This window comes from Pinus tabuliformis, chromosome 6 (assembly GCF_031772625.1).
Source record: "Pinus tabuliformis cultivar Carrire ecotype Pingquan chromosome 6, CPIR1, whole genome shotgun sequence".
Lineage (NCBI taxonomy): Eukaryota > Viridiplantae > Streptophyta > Pinopsida > Pinales > Pinaceae > Pinus > Pinus tabuliformis.
The window spans coordinates 1,439,152,639-1,439,173,254 of NC_142292.1; positions in this window are offsets into that span (position 1 = coordinate 1,439,152,639).

Consider the following 20,616-nt stretch of genomic DNA (forward strand, 5'->3'; position numbering starts at 1 on the left):
GTGACTGGATCCAGCTGCCCTCTATGTAGTTCGAGGAGACAGTCCTGGAGTCTTTCCCACTGGGATTGCGGAATGCATAGTCCCAGCTAGCATTAGGCAAGACTAAACTCTTAATTGTGCAGTTGAATTCCACAACAAGATACACTAGACTATGCTCTGCATAGTTCCAGTCATTAGTAGCTCTCACTGGCAGGTGGGACTATGCAATGTGAAGATCTAGCTGACAATCCCTCACCTCTAAGAGTCACAACTGCTCAATCTTGCCTAGCAGTTTCCCAGTTTGTTGCATGATTGATGCTTGAAGTGCTTTTGTTTTTAAGCTGACATTTGTTTGTCATGAGTTTCCACTCTGTCTTCAAGTACATTAGTTTTTGAGTAACTTCTCAACAGTACATGCAACATGGTTTCCAAGAGAGCTGGATCAAAGGATATTGTAGAGAGAAACACTAGAGATGTGGTTGAACAAGTTCCAATGAACTTGCCCATCTATAGAACACACGGCTATTCATAGAAAAGGACATGAATATTACATGGCAAGAAATAAAGGACATATTTGCAGGTAGCTTCAAGGAAGATCTAGAAGATCGACAAGTCTATGTCAACATCCACAAGTCAGGCTTGTATAGGGTTGCATGTAGGTACCCCACCTTCCCATGCATGAATATCATTCACTGGATTGTCTCACATATCGATCCTGAGATGATGACATTGAGTAGTACCATTGGAACATAGCTTGCCACCTTTAGGCCAAAAAACTACCATCAGATGTATCACTTGCCACAATCGGTGAACCACATGGATGCAGTGTTCTGCACTCCCAACAATAATGTGAACACTAGAGACATCATGAAGTGTTGGGTAAAAGAGCCATCGAAGTTCAAAGCGACACCCAACTAGGTCTACAAGACGAAGTCACTCAGGAAGGCCTACCAACTCTTGTTCATCTTTGCATGCCACTTATATGGTCAAGAGAGCACGAAAACCTTTCGACAGAGTTGGGTCATTATGTTGGATTAGTTGGAAAATGAAGGAAGGCCATTCAAATGGTTGGAAATGTTGGCTCTTGAACTGAAAGTGGATCTATCTAATGCCCAGAGTTCACCTAAGGATGAGAAAGAAAGATTCTTTATGTCTGTGAACTTGCTTGATGAAACCTATGCCCAGTAGCAATTCCCTGGCAGGGGTTGGACATGGACACCATCAGATGATGTTGTGAACATCTATTGCAAGTTTCTCTCTGAGTGTAGCTACCTAAGAGTCATGGCAAGGTTGTCTGACCACTTCACCACCCTGCTGTATAGGATGATCTTCGAATAGGATCCACCTTGCATGTCCCAAGAATCGATACAGGAATTGCTTAACATTGCTATGCCTCACCGGGTGGCATCTTCGTCAGGATGTTTGGCGAAGAGAAGCCTTCGCATACGCTACCAAGGTTTTCCATGGATAAGCTGGTCATGCAAGAGGTTGCATACCACATCTCCACAAGGTTATCTCCATGACTACACAGGAGGAAGAAGGCACCATGGCCTACTCTTCCCTTGTGGATTGGATTATACGAGATCTGTACCTTGAAGGATACGGATGTCAAGGTTGAGGATTGAAGAAGTTTGGGTTTGGCACCAAGAGTTTCAATCTGTATGATCCAAATTGCATATGAAAGAACCATGATGTGAAGGTGTATTAGCCACGGATCCATAAAAAAACTGCGCCTATATAGCTTGAGGCATCAGAGCAACCAGCAAATGAAGATGAGGGTGAGAAGGTGCAGGTTCATAATTTTTCTCAGCAGGTTGAGCAGATGGTTGAGGCAATGAACATGGAGACGGAATAGGAGCCACAGGAACAATACATCGATCTCATGCCAAGAGCATCAAAGGTCGCAATACAGTCTCCTCCACCTCTAGAATCAAAATCGGTCCCAAGTGAGCAAGGGGAGGTTGTTCTACTTGATGATGATCTAGAGATGGATGTGTACAATCTATCATTCGACAAGTCATAACATAGGATTGTACAGGAACTAAGAAAGAAGCTCTTGGATGATCACACATCACTTGCACACATAGAGGAAAGGGTGATTGTGTCAGATGTCAGAAGACATCCAACTACCATGGCTGAGTCTTCTAAGGCTTATGAGAAGCCACGAGTTTGATAGTCATGTTATTGATAAAAAAATACTAATTAGATGGTGAAGGACTTGCAAGAGGCCAGGAAGAGAACATAGTTGTCTGCATGATCTGCTATGGCAGAAAAGAAGAAAGCAATACCTGCAAAGATATCAACTTGGGAGACCACCATGCGAATGTTGTATAGTAGATTTTTCACCATGAACAAAGCAGTTGTCCATCTATACGGTTTTTAGTAGTAGTGCGCAAAGACAACCCAAACTCCCAAATACATCCACAATGTTATTGTACATGTACATGAATGGACAATGAGGTACAATAGGGCCCCTCTTTACTTGCATAAGATGATGAAGCCATAGGGAGAGCTGCACAAAGCATGAATTCAGATGTTGATCTGAAAATATGAGAAACTCCCTCCACTCAGCACCAGCATTGAGGCTTCCTATGCACAATTGTATAGAAGTCTAGATGTCATAGTGAGGACACACAGGATCCCTTTGATCGAAACCCTCACTCAAGCCATGAGGAAGAACCAAGTCGTGCTGGAGGTCGATAGGTACATAGAGAAGTTGATGCGAAAAGCCACGAATGATGACTTGTAGTTGAGCTCAGAGAACACGCAGAAGTACATCGGTTGTCCAGCCACACTCAAGATAGTGTTGCACATGTTTCAAGATGACCTAGACAGAGGTTTCATAACCATTTACCTAGAATCCATGGAGTTAAGATACTAGTTTGATAAAGACATCATCAAATAGTACGGGGATGTTGGCTTAGGGGGTCCTGACCTAGGTTCAAAGTTAGTTGCGCCAACCAACAAAACCCTACACTAATGGACATTTTGGCAACAACCTACGTGGCATAGGTTGTAGTCTCACCCGAAGCAGTATGGGGGGATGCAAGAACCAATTTTCTGCATCCAAAGACTAGTATTATGTCTTTCAGTTCTTCAAATCTGCCTTTGCACAGATCGATACACTCTTAGGGCTCATCGTTGTAACTCTGTTAGACAGCCTTCAGACCTTTTTGAAGGTCTACAATCCATCTTTGCAGACCTTTAACAATCAATTTGTCTACTTAGGTGCATCAGAGAGTAGTCCTAAATTAGGGTTCACGTTGATTTACTTAAGTTATTAATAAACATCAGAGAATTCATCAGAGTCTTCGCAAAAGTACTTAAAAATTCATTGCGTACATCATTAATACTTATTCAAGAGAATCGTGTAACATCAATCAATATTCTATTAGCCTCACTCTCATGTGATGGAAACAATTGTGAGTCCAAAACAATTAAATTAATTAAAATCAAGAAAGTTGGATTTAATCATACCTTTCTAGATTGAGTTTGTTCCTCATGGTTAGGAGTCAGTTTAGGCCTAGTTGGTTGAGAGATTCTCTCCAACTAGTTAGGCTCCTAGATTAGTGTTTGGTTGAGATATTTGCTCAACCATAATGTCCAAGATAGATGTACTATCTTGAGACAAACTTCCTCATGTATTTATTTGTACTATTATCATTATTTGTACATGGGATTGCATTATGAGAGTAATACAGTAAGGCTGAGGCCTTTTCCACCATTTCTATGTTTCTGGTATTTTTTATGTGTGTTAATTTTATTTATTATTCTACATGTGGTATCGGAGCAAGAAGATTCATGCCTGTTATAAAAATAAATTGTTTATGAAATCCATGGCATCGTGTGGAGTTGAATGTATCATCAAAAGAGAAATGTGACCAGCTATGCATTGAAACAACCTAAGGAGGCTGCATGTCTCCAAAAAGAAGCCTTCAATGTGTGGAGAGGGTCGGTGGGTGGTTTTAAGGGAGAGATTGTACTTAAAAAGGCACTTGACCACGTGTGTGAGGAAAGTTGTCGTGTCAAAGAGAGCTTGCTGCCAGGAGTTCAAGCATTAGTAGTGTGGAGATCTGTGACACAATGGAAACATGTGCAACATATGTCGAAGAATAGAACCGGTTAATTGAGCGTGGATATCTCTGTGGTGAGTTTTGAAGCATTGTGATTCAGTAATCTAGATGTTGCGTATAAGGATTCCTACCTTCTAGTTGGTCAAACTAAATAGCTTTTTCAAGCAATCCAACATCACTGGGTTTTGTAGTAAAGTACCCAAATCAAGGGTCGTATAATGCAGAGTCGATAAATTCTTGAACTAGGATTGGCCATTTTTTATGATATCTTCCTGTATATGTGATTATAATGGGTTGATTGTCTCTGCATTGTGTGTGTTCAATTACAATTGAGAGAGAATCTTTGTAACCAGGGTGTTCCACTGCATTGAATTGTTGTTCATTGAATGAAGAATTGAGATTAATGATCGATTTTGAACTGAGTGTAATCAAGCATCGACTTGAAAGCTTATATGGATTGGATCACCAAAAGCTATTAATCCTACAACTTTATTTTAATTGAAAAGATATGGGGAATTGACATCGAGTGCGTTGGAGGGTCGATCCAGTGCAGTTGAAAGCTGGGAAAATACACCCAGATCTAAAGAATAGTGTTTTGTTGTTGATGGAATTACTTCTGGAAGGGAAACACCCAACCATTGAAGGCAGTGCCCAATTTGAAATTTACATAGCTAGGAAGGAGGCGCAATAACCAAAAAAAATGTGATCTGACAAACATATACACTGAGTTGCTCTGCAGTTGATATGATTTCATGTGTAAAAAAAATCCATTTTAAGGGATTTAAACTCCCTTGGAAGAAATCGGCATTGTTGCAATTTGAAACGTTGAACAACAAGGCAATTAAACTATTTCATGGGTTTTTAATTATATATTTGATTTTTGTTGAAAACAGAGCTGAAAAGACAAAAATTGGGTAATTTGTTTGCAAAAAAGCCGAAGGTTACAGATGTAGATAGGGCGATATTATCACTCAAAACCCAACAGAGAATTGTGTGGAGAGCAACTATTGTTTCTGATTTGTCTATCATGTGAATTTTGTTTATCATTTCCTGTTAGTTGTTTGCACATTCTATTGACATAGTGCAGATCATCATCATGTGTTCGATCTGTATCTTTGATGGTAGAGTGTCAGACTGAAGATCTTTGAAGGTCGTGTGTTTGATCCACGGTCAACGCACCTAGCACTTCATAACTCTACTTCCAATCACGCTGGAGGTAAGGAGGCCATTTCTGTCAATTCAAATTATCTTAACATTCTTGAGCCATGCCTCTTCTTCTGTGATCTTTGTTTTAAAGTCCTAAAGTCCTGCAGCATGGAAGTCAAAGGTAAAAGAAATAAACAAATTCATAAGTCAACACATGAAGTTTACGTTTGAAGCTTTTAATATGGGCACTTTTTTATATTAAAAATATTACTTCATGGGTGAAAAGTGTAAACTAATATTTCTGGGAAAGTTTGTTTTTTCTCCATGAGAGATAAGGTGTGTTTTTAATGTAAACAAAATTTGAGCTTTGGAAAACAATTCACTTTATAAAGTGATTTCATAAATTGTTTGAAGTAAAGTGAATATTTTGCAATGGAGTGATAAGGTATAAGTTGTAATGTGGAGAAATAAGGTGTGGAGAGATAAGAGAAGTGATAAGGTATAAGTTGTAATGTGGAGAAATAAGGTGCGGAGAGATAAGAGATAAGGTATATTTTGTAATTTTGGAGTGATAAGTGAATTTTTTTTAGAGAAAGTTATTATTGTAATCTAAAGTAATATTTTATTTGAGAGATATTTTGAGAGCAATTGAGTCAGTGAACATCTAATCTTTTGAAGACAATTTACCTCGAAGAAGTTCTCAAACTTTGTGCTTGAGAAGTTTCAACGAAGATGTTGTAAATATGAAAGGTTGATGTACTCAAATACTTAATAAAGACATATTTTTTGTGGTGTTGATGTGTCCTAGATCCGCCCGAAATTGAATAAGGGGATCTTAGGTACACCATGTGTATGTTTGTGATGGTGCATGCTTCTTGATGTAGCTTATTTTTGTGTCTAGTTTTGACACTATCCTTCTAATATGGTACACATGAAGTACACAACAAATTAAGGCAATGCATGCACATAATCAATTCCATTCAAGCTTATGTAATCAAGAAAACTACAAGCAATCAAGAAGCAGCAATACATAATCAAGTTGTCAAAGACAATTCTACATCAACATCCAATCAAGTTAATGAAGTTGTCATCTACATCAACAACATTTGCATCAATTCAAAAGCAATTTTTTTGGAAAATGCACTTGCACCATTTTTTTTAATAAGCTCAATACAAAACTGTAACTTGCAAATCATAATTTGTAAGTTGGATTGTAATCAAAGTCAAATTGATTTGAATTGTCAGGGTGAATTCTTGGTTGAAACTGACACCCAAGCTTTGAATTGATAGGGAATCAATTAAACCAAGTGAATCCATTGTTTTTCACTGAGTCATTCAAATCATTGTAATCGTTTCTCTTGGGTGCATTTTCGATAGTATTCGACACCCTTCTTTTGATCAATTAAGAGAGTGAGTTTAAGCAAGTGCAAAGTTCATAACATCAAGTGATCCTGAAACTAGTCAAAGAAAGCATCAAGCGAGTGATTTCAACTCTAAAGAAAGCAAATGTGATATTAAAACAACAATCAATCTTGTTCATATCTACAACAAGCGAGCGTGAGTTCAAGTAAGCAAGATCAAGCATTCAAGTGAGCGAGTTCTAAAAATCCAACAATTATTAAAAGAAAGCGAGTGTGAGTTCTAGTGAGTTCACATGGCGAAAAACATTATGTTGTTAAATATTATTAACAGTTTGATCCTCTCAACTTCTGAAGACATGGTACAAATCAGTAAAGCAACTCTTACTGATATTTCAATGAATCTACAACAAGCACATGAAACAATTGAGTTCCTTCAACTGGAGTCACAACTACAAAGAGATGAGTTGCAACAAAAGAGTGATGCTTCCAAGTCTTTCAACTATATAGATGAAGATAAAGATGTTGATTCCAAGTCACTCATCCAAACAACTTCAAGTGTAGAAGTTGTTCATCATAAAATTAAACTTGCTTCTTCCAAACCAATCATCAAGATCTGGGAAGAACTCCAAAGTAAAAAAAATCGATGAGGATTAGGATATGAAAAAAATGAAAATAACTTGCATATCCCAGATTATTCTAAGTCGATAAAGTTCATCAGTGTTGGATTTCTTGATCAAATAACATCAGCAAGCCATGAGAAAGTGGAAGACAAACCCACATGCAAACATTGTAAAAGAAAAGGTCACATGGAAGGTCATTGTTTTGATGTCCATCTTTGTCACCATTGTGGCAAGAAGAATCATTCATCAGAGAAATGTTGCAAACAAGACCAACCTACCAAATTAAAGATCAATTATTCATGGATTGATCCTTTGGAATGGTCGTCAACAGTGAAACAATTGTATAAGTTTTACAATAGAATTCAATCTCAACTATTGCAGCCAATAGTCAATTGAAGATGGTACTCTCATGCACCTGAAAGTGGGAGTACGACAGTGAAACTCTCCTACACCTGAAAGGGGGGAGTTCAAAGTTCAGAAATCAAGTGCAGATGATTGTCTCTCCTTTCAGCTGACAAAGGGGGGAAATGATAATGGAATTAAGGATTGTTGTCAGACTGAAAGTCTTAACAACATCATCAAAAGTAGCCATTGGGCATTCATCAACATCAAATCAACAAGTGGGCAGTTTCAACATCAACAAATTCGCCAGTGAGTGTTCTCAATATTTTGTCAGTGGACAAGAAAATTCGCCATTGGGCGTCATCAACATTTTTTTAGTGGACAAAGGATGCTAATTGAAGGAAAATGAAAGATGGATCCTTTTGCAACTTGGCACATGATGGAATTGTCAAGCAAAATTTTAGAGATGACTCGGACTTTCAGCTGATTCATGTTCTCTTCTGATTGGGGATTTTTCATCATCTATATTTGGTGGTTTTTCAGGCAGCGTTTTTGAGGATCAACAATTTCAGTACGAGAACTTGGAATATGGTTCCTCATTCTTATTTTGGACTTATCATTGAGGGAATGTTAGCCTCACTCTCATATGATGAAAACAATTAAATTAATTAAAATCAAGAAAGTTGGATTTAATCTTACCTTTCTAGATTGAGTTTGTTCCTCATGGTTAGGAGTCAGTTTAGGCCTAGTTGGTTGAGAGATTCTCTCCAACTAGTTAGGCTCCTAGATTAGTGTTTGGTTGAGATATTTTCTCAACCATAATGTCCAAGATAGACGTACTATCTTGAGACAAACTTCCTCATGTATTTATTTGTACTATTATCATTATTTGTACATGGGATTGCATTATGAGAGGAATATAGTAAGGCTGAGGCCTTTTCCTCCATTTCTATGTTTCTGGTATTTTTTATGTGTGTTAATTTTATTTATTATTCTACATATTCCATAAAACACCTCATTCATCAACAACATATAAAATTAACAAAAATACGCAAGAAGTATTCGGAAACTGTCTTTATTGATATTCAATTCAAGGTCACAGACTCAAAGCTTCCCTGCGCACAAAGCTGCAGGGGTCCACACACTCAGTTGCAAACTCTACCTAGGCCTCTACACACTCAGCTGTAGAGCCTTTCTTCTATCTTACTCACTTCTCTTCGCTATCACTTCCCATCCATTCTACTCTTCATTGCCTTAGACTCTCTAAGACACACCTATTTATAGCCTTTCTCATACAATGTCATGGTCCGTGGACCATGGGTGAATCTCAAAACTGACTCAAACTTTACATAAAAAAAGGGGCCAAACCCATTTGATTCCTATTCATCTACGCACTCCGCATCCACAAATCATGGAGACTTTACATTATTTACAAAACCTGTATCAAGACTTGGATTATCTTAACCCCAAAACTAACCCATGGGACCCTATCCCAATAGGACCCCAACACAAATATCGTGACTCACCATCGAGTCACTCTACTGGCGCTACGCTCTTTCTACAAAGATCCCCCAGCTCCACCTAGACTACTGTAACTTCAGCAATGCTCTGCGTTGCTGCCTACTGAACTTCCTTGACCAATTTTTCCATGGTTAGTCCTTCTACAGCCAGCCTCATCGTTTGTTGTTTATGTTGCAGTCCTTTAAGCTTATCGTGAATGGTACTCGTGACTTGATAAGCCTCCTCCAACCAAGGCTGCAACCTAGCCTTTAAAAAGGCCTCCTTCTTCTATGCTTCCTCTACCTATGTGTTGATGGTGCTAGACCTGCCAACATGTCAAGGGAATCTCCCCGATGAGAAGTCATAATTAGACCTCAAACCGTTTGGTGTCGAAGTCCCAGCAGTGGGTCATAAGGTAATGCCTTGACTGTGATGTCGCACAGAGGCAAGTAGGATAACTTTTTCAATAGCAAGGATGTGACTGATGCGGTGAGTCAAGGAAGGAGTATGAGACATTCTAACACATAAGGGGGAGATGAGGGTGAAGGTGAGTTCTTGGTTGAAAGGGATTAGTCCCAACTCAACTAGCAACACACAACACAAAAGGAAATGCACAACTTCCAGTGGAGCAGTCCACTCAGATGCAGCAGCCACAACATACAAGATAAGATAACACGTACAACACTCGTGGATTAGTTCGAGGCGAGTGCAACAGTTGTTACAACAAGGTTCATGTGAAAGGTCTATCTGGTGTCTGACAAAGTAGTCGACATGGACGGGACAACATTAACAACATATGCAACACATTAATAATAAGATTCATATAATTTCATACAACTCAATTCATACACAAATACATAAGTTAAACAACATATATCATTAAGGCAATCGGAGCAGTCCAACTACAATAAAAACATATGCATGAAAATGTGTTGGCTCTTATTATATAAAGAAGTGTAAGTCACAATCATACAATACATCCATGTAAACCTACTAGCCCCAATAGTGGAACATTACAACCATATCCGCCTATCCCTCCAAAGAGATGAACTAGCACCGTGCAGTGGAGAAGCCAAGGCGCGTTACAATACTGTCCAAGCTCTTTCCAAGACAGTCTTATCACAAGATTGACTGACCAAATGCCCATACAATGAGTTATGAGGGACTATTTATAGCCAAGGGTGGGGTGACCCTTGACATCCCCCTTTATGACAGTTCAACTACCCTCATGACTCTTCACCTATTCTATGACTGTTACATCCGACTATTGACACTTGACTTACACTTGACATGACTCAACATTACAATGCACATGTACTCATGTGAGACAACATGGCTTGAGCAAGCCTTGCAAGACACCACTAACACTCGATCTGTTGTGATGAGACTGTTTTGAAACCAGCTCAAGAAAAGATAGAAAAGAGAGATCAACGCCTTAGAATTCACCCTCTTCGAGGGGGCAACCTCCTTTACATTACATAAATGAACAATTCTTGGATGATTCAAATGACAAAACCTCCTTTCTGTATATAGGAGTCTAAGGAGTCACAATATAATCCAGCCGACCTAACAATAATAATATAAAGCCACAAAAATAACAATAGAGGGATTCTATGGGCACATTAATAACAATATGGGGGGCAATGGGGGCACAACAATATAAATAAGGGGTATAACTACAATAGTAATGGGGTAATCACTAGTATTATAGGGACCCAACATGCCCCTCTCCTTCAAAAAAGTGTTGTCCTCAACACTTGAGTAGTTCTGGATATTTCTGCATAAAATTCTCATCCTCCCATGTGGAATCTTCAGCGGATAAGTTCTTCCACTTGATAAGGTACTCTAAAATTGATCGATTTCGTAGCTGTCGAGTTCTTGTTTCTATAACTGCTTCCGGTTCCAATATAATTTTTCCTTCCTTGTCAAGTTCTGGCAATATTGTTTGAACTGGGAGCTTGTCGCCTATAACCTTCTTTAAGCATGAAACATGGAAAACTGGGTGCAATCGAGAAGCTGCAGGAAGCTCCAATTTGTATGCCATAGTACCAATCTTTTGCAACACCTTGTACGGACCATAATACTTTGGTGATAATTTATTATCCTTCTTAGCTTGCTTGAGGGACATTTGCTTATATGATTGTAGCCGTAGGAATACCCAATCACCTACATCAAAACTTCTTTCACTACGATGTTGATCTGCCTGTTGTTTCATTCTATTCTGTGCCAACACAAGGTTATCCTTTAAGAGTTGGAGGACTTGTTGTTGATGTTCGATGTGATGTTCCACTGCCTGAATCTTAGAATTTTCTCTTAAATATGATGTGATGGATGGTGGTTGATACCCATAAAGTGCCATAAATGGGGTCATTTTTGTTGCTGTATGAAAGGAAGTGTTATACCACCATTCAGCCAGAGGCAACCATTTGACCCATTGTGTCTGTTTATCAGATACAAAGCAACGAAGATATCCTTCCAAACATTTGTTTACTATCTCAGTTTGCCCATCAGATTGAGGATGATAAGATGAGCTATGAGCTAACTGAGTACCAAGACGAGAAAATAATTCTGTCCAAAAATTTCCAGTGAAAATGGGATCTCTGTCACTTACAATAATCTTTGGGTTTCCATGTAGCTTTTGAATTGTTTCCATAAATGCAGTAGAAACTGTACTGGCTCTAAATGGATGTGATAATGCACAAAAGTGTGCATACTTGGTAAGTCTGTCAACTACCACCATGATGACACTCTTTCCCTCAGACTTGGGTAAACCTGTGATAAAATCCATTGATACCTCCTCCCAACGTTGGCTTGGAATGGATAAAGGTTGTAATAGACCCGGTGTCTTAATTGTTTCAACTTTATTTTATTGGCAAACCAAACATTCTGCCACAAACTTTTGAATATCTGATTTAAGGCCATCCCAAAAAAATTCCTTCTTAACCCTGTGGTAAGTTTTTAAAAATCCTGAGTGCCCTCCTAAGGGAGAAGTGTGCAATTCCATAAGAATCTTTTGTTTTAGCTGGGAATTCTTACAGAGGTATAAGCGATCTTTGTACCATAACGAATCATTTTTCCAGCTAAATGTATCAGACGTACTGGAATCTTGTTGTAGCTTTCGAATAAGAGCCCACACTTCTTCGTCATTCTTCCATTCCTCCCTTGCTTCATTTATCCAATCTGGTTGGATGATAGAAATAGCGCACAACAATGCTTCCACATCCTCATGAGTTCTAAATGCCGTTTTCGGAATGTCTTCAATCTTCATTCTGATTTGATGATATCCTGAACGAAGATCCAACTTGGTGAAGTAAATTGATCCATGCAATTCATCCAGTAATTCATCAATGATAGGAATGGGGAACTTATCTTTAATAGTGAGCTTGTTGAGCTCCCTATAATCCGGACACATGCGCCATGATCCATCCTTCTTGTGCACCAATACTACTGGAGCAGAGAAAGAACTTTGACTCGGTTGAATTATACCAGCCTCTAGCATTTCTGCAACCATACGTTCAATTTCACTTTTCTGGACATAGGGATATCTGTACGGCCTGATGTTTGGAGGAACACTTCCTGGAATCAGATGAATAGCATGATCATGATCACACATAGGTGGGAGACCTTTGGGAGTCTCAAATACCTTGGAATGATTGTCCAGGACTTTTTGGAGATCTGGAGAAATAGATGATTCCAATGTGGAAACATCTAGCGAACATAATTGTGCAATTACACCTCTTTGCTCCTTTTTTAGAAGCTTTGTCATGCCATTAGAGCTGATTATCTTTCCTGGTTTCCCTGCAATACCCCTTAATTCAACTTCCTTTCCTTCCACAGAAAATTTCATGAAAAGCTCTTGAAAATTAAAAGCTATTGTACCCAAGGATTATAGCCATTGGACTCCTAGTACAACATCAGCACCTCCCATTGGAATGGAAAGCATTGGGCTAGTCAATACATATTCTCCCATGGATAGCTTGATATTATGGCACTTTCCAGAACAATTTATTGTTCCTCCATTTGCAATCATCACTTGACACTCTGGTGCTGGATATAGGAAGCAATTCAATTCTTTTGCTACCCTACAATGAATAAAATTGTGGGTGCTTCCTGAATCAATCAACACTATTACCTTTTTCTTCTTGATTTGTCCTTCTATCTTGATGGTTTGAGGAGTGGTAATTCCCGCCAATGCATTACAAGATATGGTCGGATTTATTTGTTCTTCATCTAGGCTTTGTTCCTGGAATATATCCTCTTCTTTGGACCTTTCTTGCTCCTTTCCTTCTTCCTCTTCACAATCTATGTAGAATAATTTCTTCTCAGCACACTTATGACCTTTTGTGTATTTGCTATCACAATTGTAACAAAGCCCTTTTGCTCTTTTTTCTTCCAATTGTTGTGGTGTCAACCTTGTAGGTTGTGGAAGACTATGGGCAACAACACTTCCGTCTTTATAGTTGTGAATGGTATGCTTCCTAGTTGCCATAATTTTGCTTTCCATTTTTCTTGCTAACCCGAATGCCTTCTCTAATGAATCAGGTTCCCAAAAGCGCACATCATGTTGGATATTATCCTTTAAAGACCCTATGAACACATCAATCCTATGCTCCTCTAGAATATCTTTTACCCTTATGTTCAATTTTTGGAACTCCTCAATGTGCTCCATTATTGAACCCTTTTGTTTGAGACTTATCAATTGGCTAAAAAAAGTGTTGCTTTTTGTATCCTCATAATGTGCTATCAATTCTTCCGTAAAAATTGCTCAAGTGATAAACTGTTTACGAGAACAAAGCCATTGATACCATACAAACTGATTTGGTTCCAAATATAAAGTTGCCATACGTACCTTTTGTGTGTTTTGCACATTATTGAGATCGAAGAATTGCTCCATCTGTAATATCCATGTGGCGGGATCCTTGCCATCAAACTTCCTCATATCAATTTTTGGAACATGGTGAGTCTTCGATCCAACATTAGAGTCTATGGAATCATGATTAACATTTCTTTTGTTCTCATCATGAGTTTCCTTTAGTACTCTTTCACCCTTAGCGACCATTTCTTGTAGCAACTTATTCATATTTATCTTCAATTCTTCCATCTTATCATCCATGCCATCAATTTTACCGTCCATGCCATTCACCTTAGCTTCCATGCCATCCATCTTAGCTTCCATGCCCTTTATCTTAGATTCCACGCCATTTATCTTAGCATCTGTTAGCTTTTGTGAGCGTGACATTTGTTGCACTTGTTCTTGTAATTTTGATATATCATGTAGCATTTCTTCCTCTTCTTCATGAGTCATGCTAGAGCTTTCAGGTTCCTTACTAGGTGTTTGCATTTTCTTTCCTCGGGGCATCAGTTACCGATAATAATGCTTTACTATGCCCTTTGAATTCCTTCAAACCAAGCTTATGCAAAAATTTAAAAAAAAACTACACACCTTTTTTTTTTGTAGAAGCCTGATATTGAATCTGATGTATCTCTGTAATTTCGAATCATCCAGTTCTGAAATTTTGACCTGTAGTATCCTTCTATGTCCTCTTTCCAATGCCACTAGTCTGATCTAAATTGGATTCTCCAAGAAAGAGTTATGCACAATCTCCCGCAGTGACCTGATTATAAACTAGTTCAGTAGAGCGAACTTGTACGAAGTGCCACATGTCACTGTTTCAACCTTTGACTCTGAAAAATATATAAAAGAAAACTACAGTCCGTCCTCTTTCTGTACCTTCTTACGAAATTTCAATCCAATGCTCAGAAAGAAAGTTATGACGATTTTCCCCAGGTCACCTGTTTTGAGTGTAATTCAGAAGTCTGCAAAAAGACCAACTTCCTTAGATCATATCTCCAAAAATATCATGCGAAAAGCTCTGAAATTCGGACCCAAGGTTCAACGCGACTTTTTCTCAAATGGGTTTTTTTTACGACTTCGGAAACGTCACAGAAAAAAAGTTATATCGAAAATGCCACGATGACCTGTTTGGAGCAGCGAAACCCTAGAATCCAAAGCTCTGATACCAAATGTTTTGAAACCAGCTCAAGAAAAGATAGAAAAGAGAGATTAACGCCTTAGAATTCAGCCTCTTCGAGGGGGAAACCTCCTTTACATTACATAAATGAACAATTCTTGGATGATTCAAATGACAAAACCTCCTTTCTATATATAGGAGTCTAAGGAGTCACAATATAATCCAGCCGACCTAACAATAATAATATAAAGCCACAAAAATAACAATAGAGGGATTCTATGGGCACATTAATAACAATATGGGGGGCAATGGGGGCACAACAATATAAATAAGGGGTATAACTACAATAGTAATGGGGTAATCACTAGTATTATAGGGACCCAACAGAGACCAACTCTTTGACATCCTTGTGATGGTGAAGATGGTGAGTTGCTTCCAAGCTTGGTTGTCTGTGATGGTGTGCATGCACCTCATGGTGACATCTTGCTGAAGCAAACTCTTGCCTCTGTTGCAACCAATGCATTGGTTCGACCCCTTCATCCAACTCATCTACTAATATGCGCATAGTCTTCATGGGTATAGTTGGACCGGCAACACACTGATTCACAGTGTCCGTGTTGATCTTCAAGTGCGTGCTGGTGTTCATGCACATCAACTTGCCAAAGTACATGTTCAGCCCCAATTGGAATTTCTTCTTGTCTTCGCCTTGGTGAGTGTGCTGAATGGGTTGGATTACATGTGTGCACTCGATGACATGCATGCTATTGAATCCCTTGCATGTGATCAACAATAATGCTCACCATGTCTACTATGTGTTAGCTGCTGGGATGGATCCTTAACTTGTACAGGCACAGTTTCATTCGTGAGTGCATGTTGCATTGTTGTTCATGTTCCTATTGCAACGCATTCGTCTTTATGTGCAGCTTCATGTTCTTCCTGAGTTGTTGCTTCAACACATGCAACTCCTTCTTTGTTCCATCTTCTGCCTTTGCACAATCTTCATGTCGCGTCATCACTTCATAGCCGGAGTCTCCAAAGTTTCTTTCATCATCAATGGACCTACTTGAGCTTACAACCTTGTTCTGCCTTTGTGTTGTCAACAACCCTCCTCTTGGATTCATTTCATATGGTATGTTGTCTTCAGTTGTTGTTCATGATGCTGCTTGCTGTGATGCTGCTACTGTCATATCTTGATGTCCTTATCTACAAAAAACTTGTTGTCTTCATGGGTAGGCAAGCCCATGGAAACTTGCTCGACTGCATCCCCAAGCATGCTTTGAACGGTGTCTTCATCTCTACTCTCCTGGAAACCATTGTACCTGTAATACTGAGAGGTAGATGAACACCTATGATACCTGGATACATGGCAACACTCATAGCAAGCAATCTGTTAGTTGAAAACCAAAATGAACATGAGAACTGACTTGCAACATACCTGGGTGAATGATCATGAAGGTTGCGCAATTTCAGCCAGGAGGTCGGGAGACTGAATGCCAAGACTGCTCAAGGCGCAGTCTAGGTTATTGGGAGACTTGCTGACTGTTGAACTACGCAATGCACAGTCCAGTTTGGCTGCTGACTGCTGGCCTAAGAACAGATTTTCGCAATTTTCAAGGGGAAGTTGCTCAGCCTGTAGCTGGATCAAGTCTGGTTGAATAGCCTGTGATGACAATGAATCAAGTTGTGACCGACAGACTGCCTTTGTGCAAGAAAGACACTAAAGCTTGTGAATTTTACATGTTCTCTATGCTCAATTGCAATTCATCACTGGTGGATTCACACATCAACTTCTCTATGTACCCTTCGACCTCCAACATGACTTGGTTCTTCCTCATGGCTTGAGTGAGGGTTCCAATGGAAGGGATCCTGTGTGTCCTCACTATGACATCCAGACTCCTATACAACCATGCATAGGAAGCCTCAATGCTAGTGATGAGTGGAGGGAGTTGCTCATAGTTCTGGATCAACATTTGAATCTGTGCTTTTTCTAGCTTTGCCTATGGCTTCATCATATTGTGCAAGTAAAGCGGGGCTCCCTTGTACCTCATTTTCCATTCCTGTACATGTGCAATGGAAACGTGGATGTCTTTGAGAGTTTGCATTGTCTTTGCACGCTACTGCTGAAAACCATATAGATAGATAACTGCTTTGTGCATGGTGAAAAATCTTCCATACAACCTATGCATGGTGGTCTCCAAAGTTGATATCTCTGCAAGTATTGCTTTCTTCATTTCTACCCTAGCGGATCATGCATGCTACTATGTTTTATGCCTGGCCTCTTGCAATTCCTTTGCCATCTGATCATTCTCTGCTATCAAGAACTTGACCGTCGAACTTGTGGCTTCTGCATAAGCCTGAGAATCTCGGCCATGGAAACTAGATGTCTTCTGACATCGGATAAAATCACCCTTTCCTCTATGTGTGCGGGTGATGTGTGATCATCCGGAAGCTTCTTTCTTCATGCATGTACAATCCTATGTTGTGACTTATCGAATGACAAATTGTACACATCCATCTTCGGATCATCATCAAGGAGAAAAATGTCTCCTTGCTCACTCGGGACCGATTATTATTTTGGAGTTCTTTCATATGATGTGGGAATTGTATTGATTGAAAATCTTGGTGCCGAACCCAAACTTCTTCAAGTCCTCGGCCTTGACATCCTCATCCTTCAAGGTACGGATCTTGTACAACCTAATCCACAAAGGAAGAGCAGGCCTTGATGCCTTCTTCCTCTTGTGAAATCCTAATGATAACCCTATGGAGATTTGGTATGCAACCTCTTACATGACCAACTTGTCCGTGGCAAAACTCAGTAGCTCATGTGGAGACTTCTCCACACCAAACATCTTGATGAAGGTGCCACCGGGTGAGGCATACCAATCTGTAATTTTAAGAAATGTCTACATCACTTCTTGGGACATGCAAGGTGGATCCTGTTCAAATATCATCATGTACCACGGGGCGATGAAGTCGTCATACAACCTCACCATGACTCCTCGGTAGTTGCGCTCAAAGAGAAATTGGAAATAGATATTCACATCACCCTCTGATGGTGTCCATGTCCAACCCATGCCAAGGAACTGTTGTTGGGTACATATTACATCAAGAAGGTACGCGGACATAAAGAATTTTTCTTCCTCATCCTTAGGCAGACTTTGGGCATTAGACACATGCACTTTCAACAGAAGAGCCGACATGTCAGACAAGTTGAATGGCCTTCCTTCATTTTCCATCTACTCCAACATAACTACCCAACTCTACAGGAAGGCCTTTGTGCTCTCTTGGCCATACAAGAGGCATGCAAAGATGACCAAGAGTTGGTAAGCCTTCTTGAGTGACTTCCTCTTGTATACCTAGTTGGGTGTCACTCTGAACTTCGATGGCTCTTTTACCGAATGCTTCATGATGTCTCTAGTGTTCACATGGTTGTTAGGAGTGTAGAATAGTGCTTCCATGTAGTTCACCTGTTGCAGAAAGTGATACATCTGATGGTATTTTTTTTCCTGGAGGTGGCAAGTTGTGTTCCACTGGTACTTCTCAGTGTCATCATCTTGGGATCGATATGTGAGACAATCAATTAAGTGATATCCATGCACGGAAGACAAGATACCTGCATGCAACCTTGTACAAGCCTGACTTGTGAATATTGACATAGACATGTCGATCTTCTAGATCTTCCTTGAAACTACCTGCAAATATGTCCTTTATTTTTTTTCCATGTAATATGCATGTCCTTCTCTATGAACAACTATGTGTCTGCATAGATAGGAAAGTTCATTGGAACTTGTTCAACCACATCTCTAATGATGCTCTCTACAGTATCCTTTGATCCAACTCTCTTGGAAACCATGCTTCTTGTACAGCTGAGAAGCTGCTTAAGAATTGTTGTACCTAGAGACAAAGCAGACACTCACAGCAAGCAAATTTCAGCTTAAAAACATGAAGCACTTCAAGGATCGATCATGCAACAAACTTGATAACTGTTAGGAAATATCACACAGTTTTGACTCTCAGAGGTGTGAGATTATCAGCTGGATCTTCGTATTTCGTAGTCCCGGCTGCCAGTGAGAGGTACTGATGACTAGAACTGTGTAGAGCGTAGTCCAATGTGGCTTGTTGTAGACTGGAACTGTGCAATGCGCAATCTAGTCTGGCTTGATGTTGGGTGGGACAGTGCATTGCACAATCCCAGTGGGAAATACTAGGGACTGTCTCCTCAAACTGCCCAGAGTGCAACTGGAGCCAATGACTAACAGCCTCTACACAATTCTTGGAGCTAATACAGAGGCTTGAGTTCCAGAAATGTGTAGTGCATGTCGGGGAGAGCTAGATCTGACCCAAGGTAGCCCAGATCTTCCTAAGGGAAACTTGAAAATGAGTAGATCTGAATGCATGAGCGAAGGATGGTGTAGATAGGAATGAATGGTCATGCATGCAATCAAATCAAGTGCAGAAATCAGTCAAACAGATGAACAACAAAGCCTGTGGGGAGAGTCGTCACAACGGCGACCGTTAGTGAAAAAATAGTGTTATGCATGCAACGCTTAAGAATGGCAATGAAAAACTTGAAACAACACTTCTACAAGTTAAAACAAACTAAAACACCAATGGTTGTTCAATAAAAAATGAAAAACAACACTCGCACAAGCCAAGGAAACAAAAGTGACAGAAAAAGTAGCAAAAGACTTGAAAAGAAAAACTTACCCGAAAAAGTTGTGCCGATCGTGCCGAAGGTTCCTAGATGCCTCAGGGATTCTAGAGCTCCAATATCAAATGGGAAAATTAGCTCTGGCAGCATCCATTAAATAGATTTGATCGATTTAGGGTTTATGACACGCATGCAAAAAATCTAGGAAAAAGTGACAAGTGGCGGCAGTTTTCTAAAATTAACTCAAGTGTAACTCCCACTACTTAAAAAAAATCCCTATTTTTTAGGGATGTTTTTTTCTTTTTTATTTTTTTCTTTTTTCAAGAAGGGTTGTCTTGCATGCATGGAGAAAATGCGCATTTTTGGACGGAACCAGGAAACCTACCGGCACATGCATCGAACCTCTTCTGAGGGAATGCTTATGCGTAATTCCTGGGCTGAGTGGCTTTGGCTACCTCTCATGCTCTGTGTAGTTTCCTAGCCAAAGAAAAGTTGTTAGCTGGGTCTGCGCATTTCTAGAGCCGAAGCCCACTATTGGGCTGATCTATGCAATTCTTGCAAGCAAGGCTCATTGCTGGGCTGCTCTATGAAATTCCTGAGAGAAAGCATGTCTTCCCTCTAGGGTTGAGCAATGCAAGACAAGCTACTAATATTTGAGGAGGGAGGATCCAAAAAGAAGTGAAGGAAAATTTTGGGAGGGTGGTTGTAGCCGCTACAACACAACCCAAAGCTCAACCAAGAATGAATCCCATCACACCATGGTTATCCTAGAAACAACAAGGCAAGGTTGAAATGATTGTCAAACTAGAAAAAATCCATGCCAATGAAAACACATGAACCAAATAAACAAATGCATGTACCATGCATTAACAATCCAGCAAGGAAATCACACATGTAACCTGTTACCTAAAATATCTTCATGTTGAAGTTCTTGATCCAACTTCCTCCTTGATTGTCTTCGCTTATCATTTT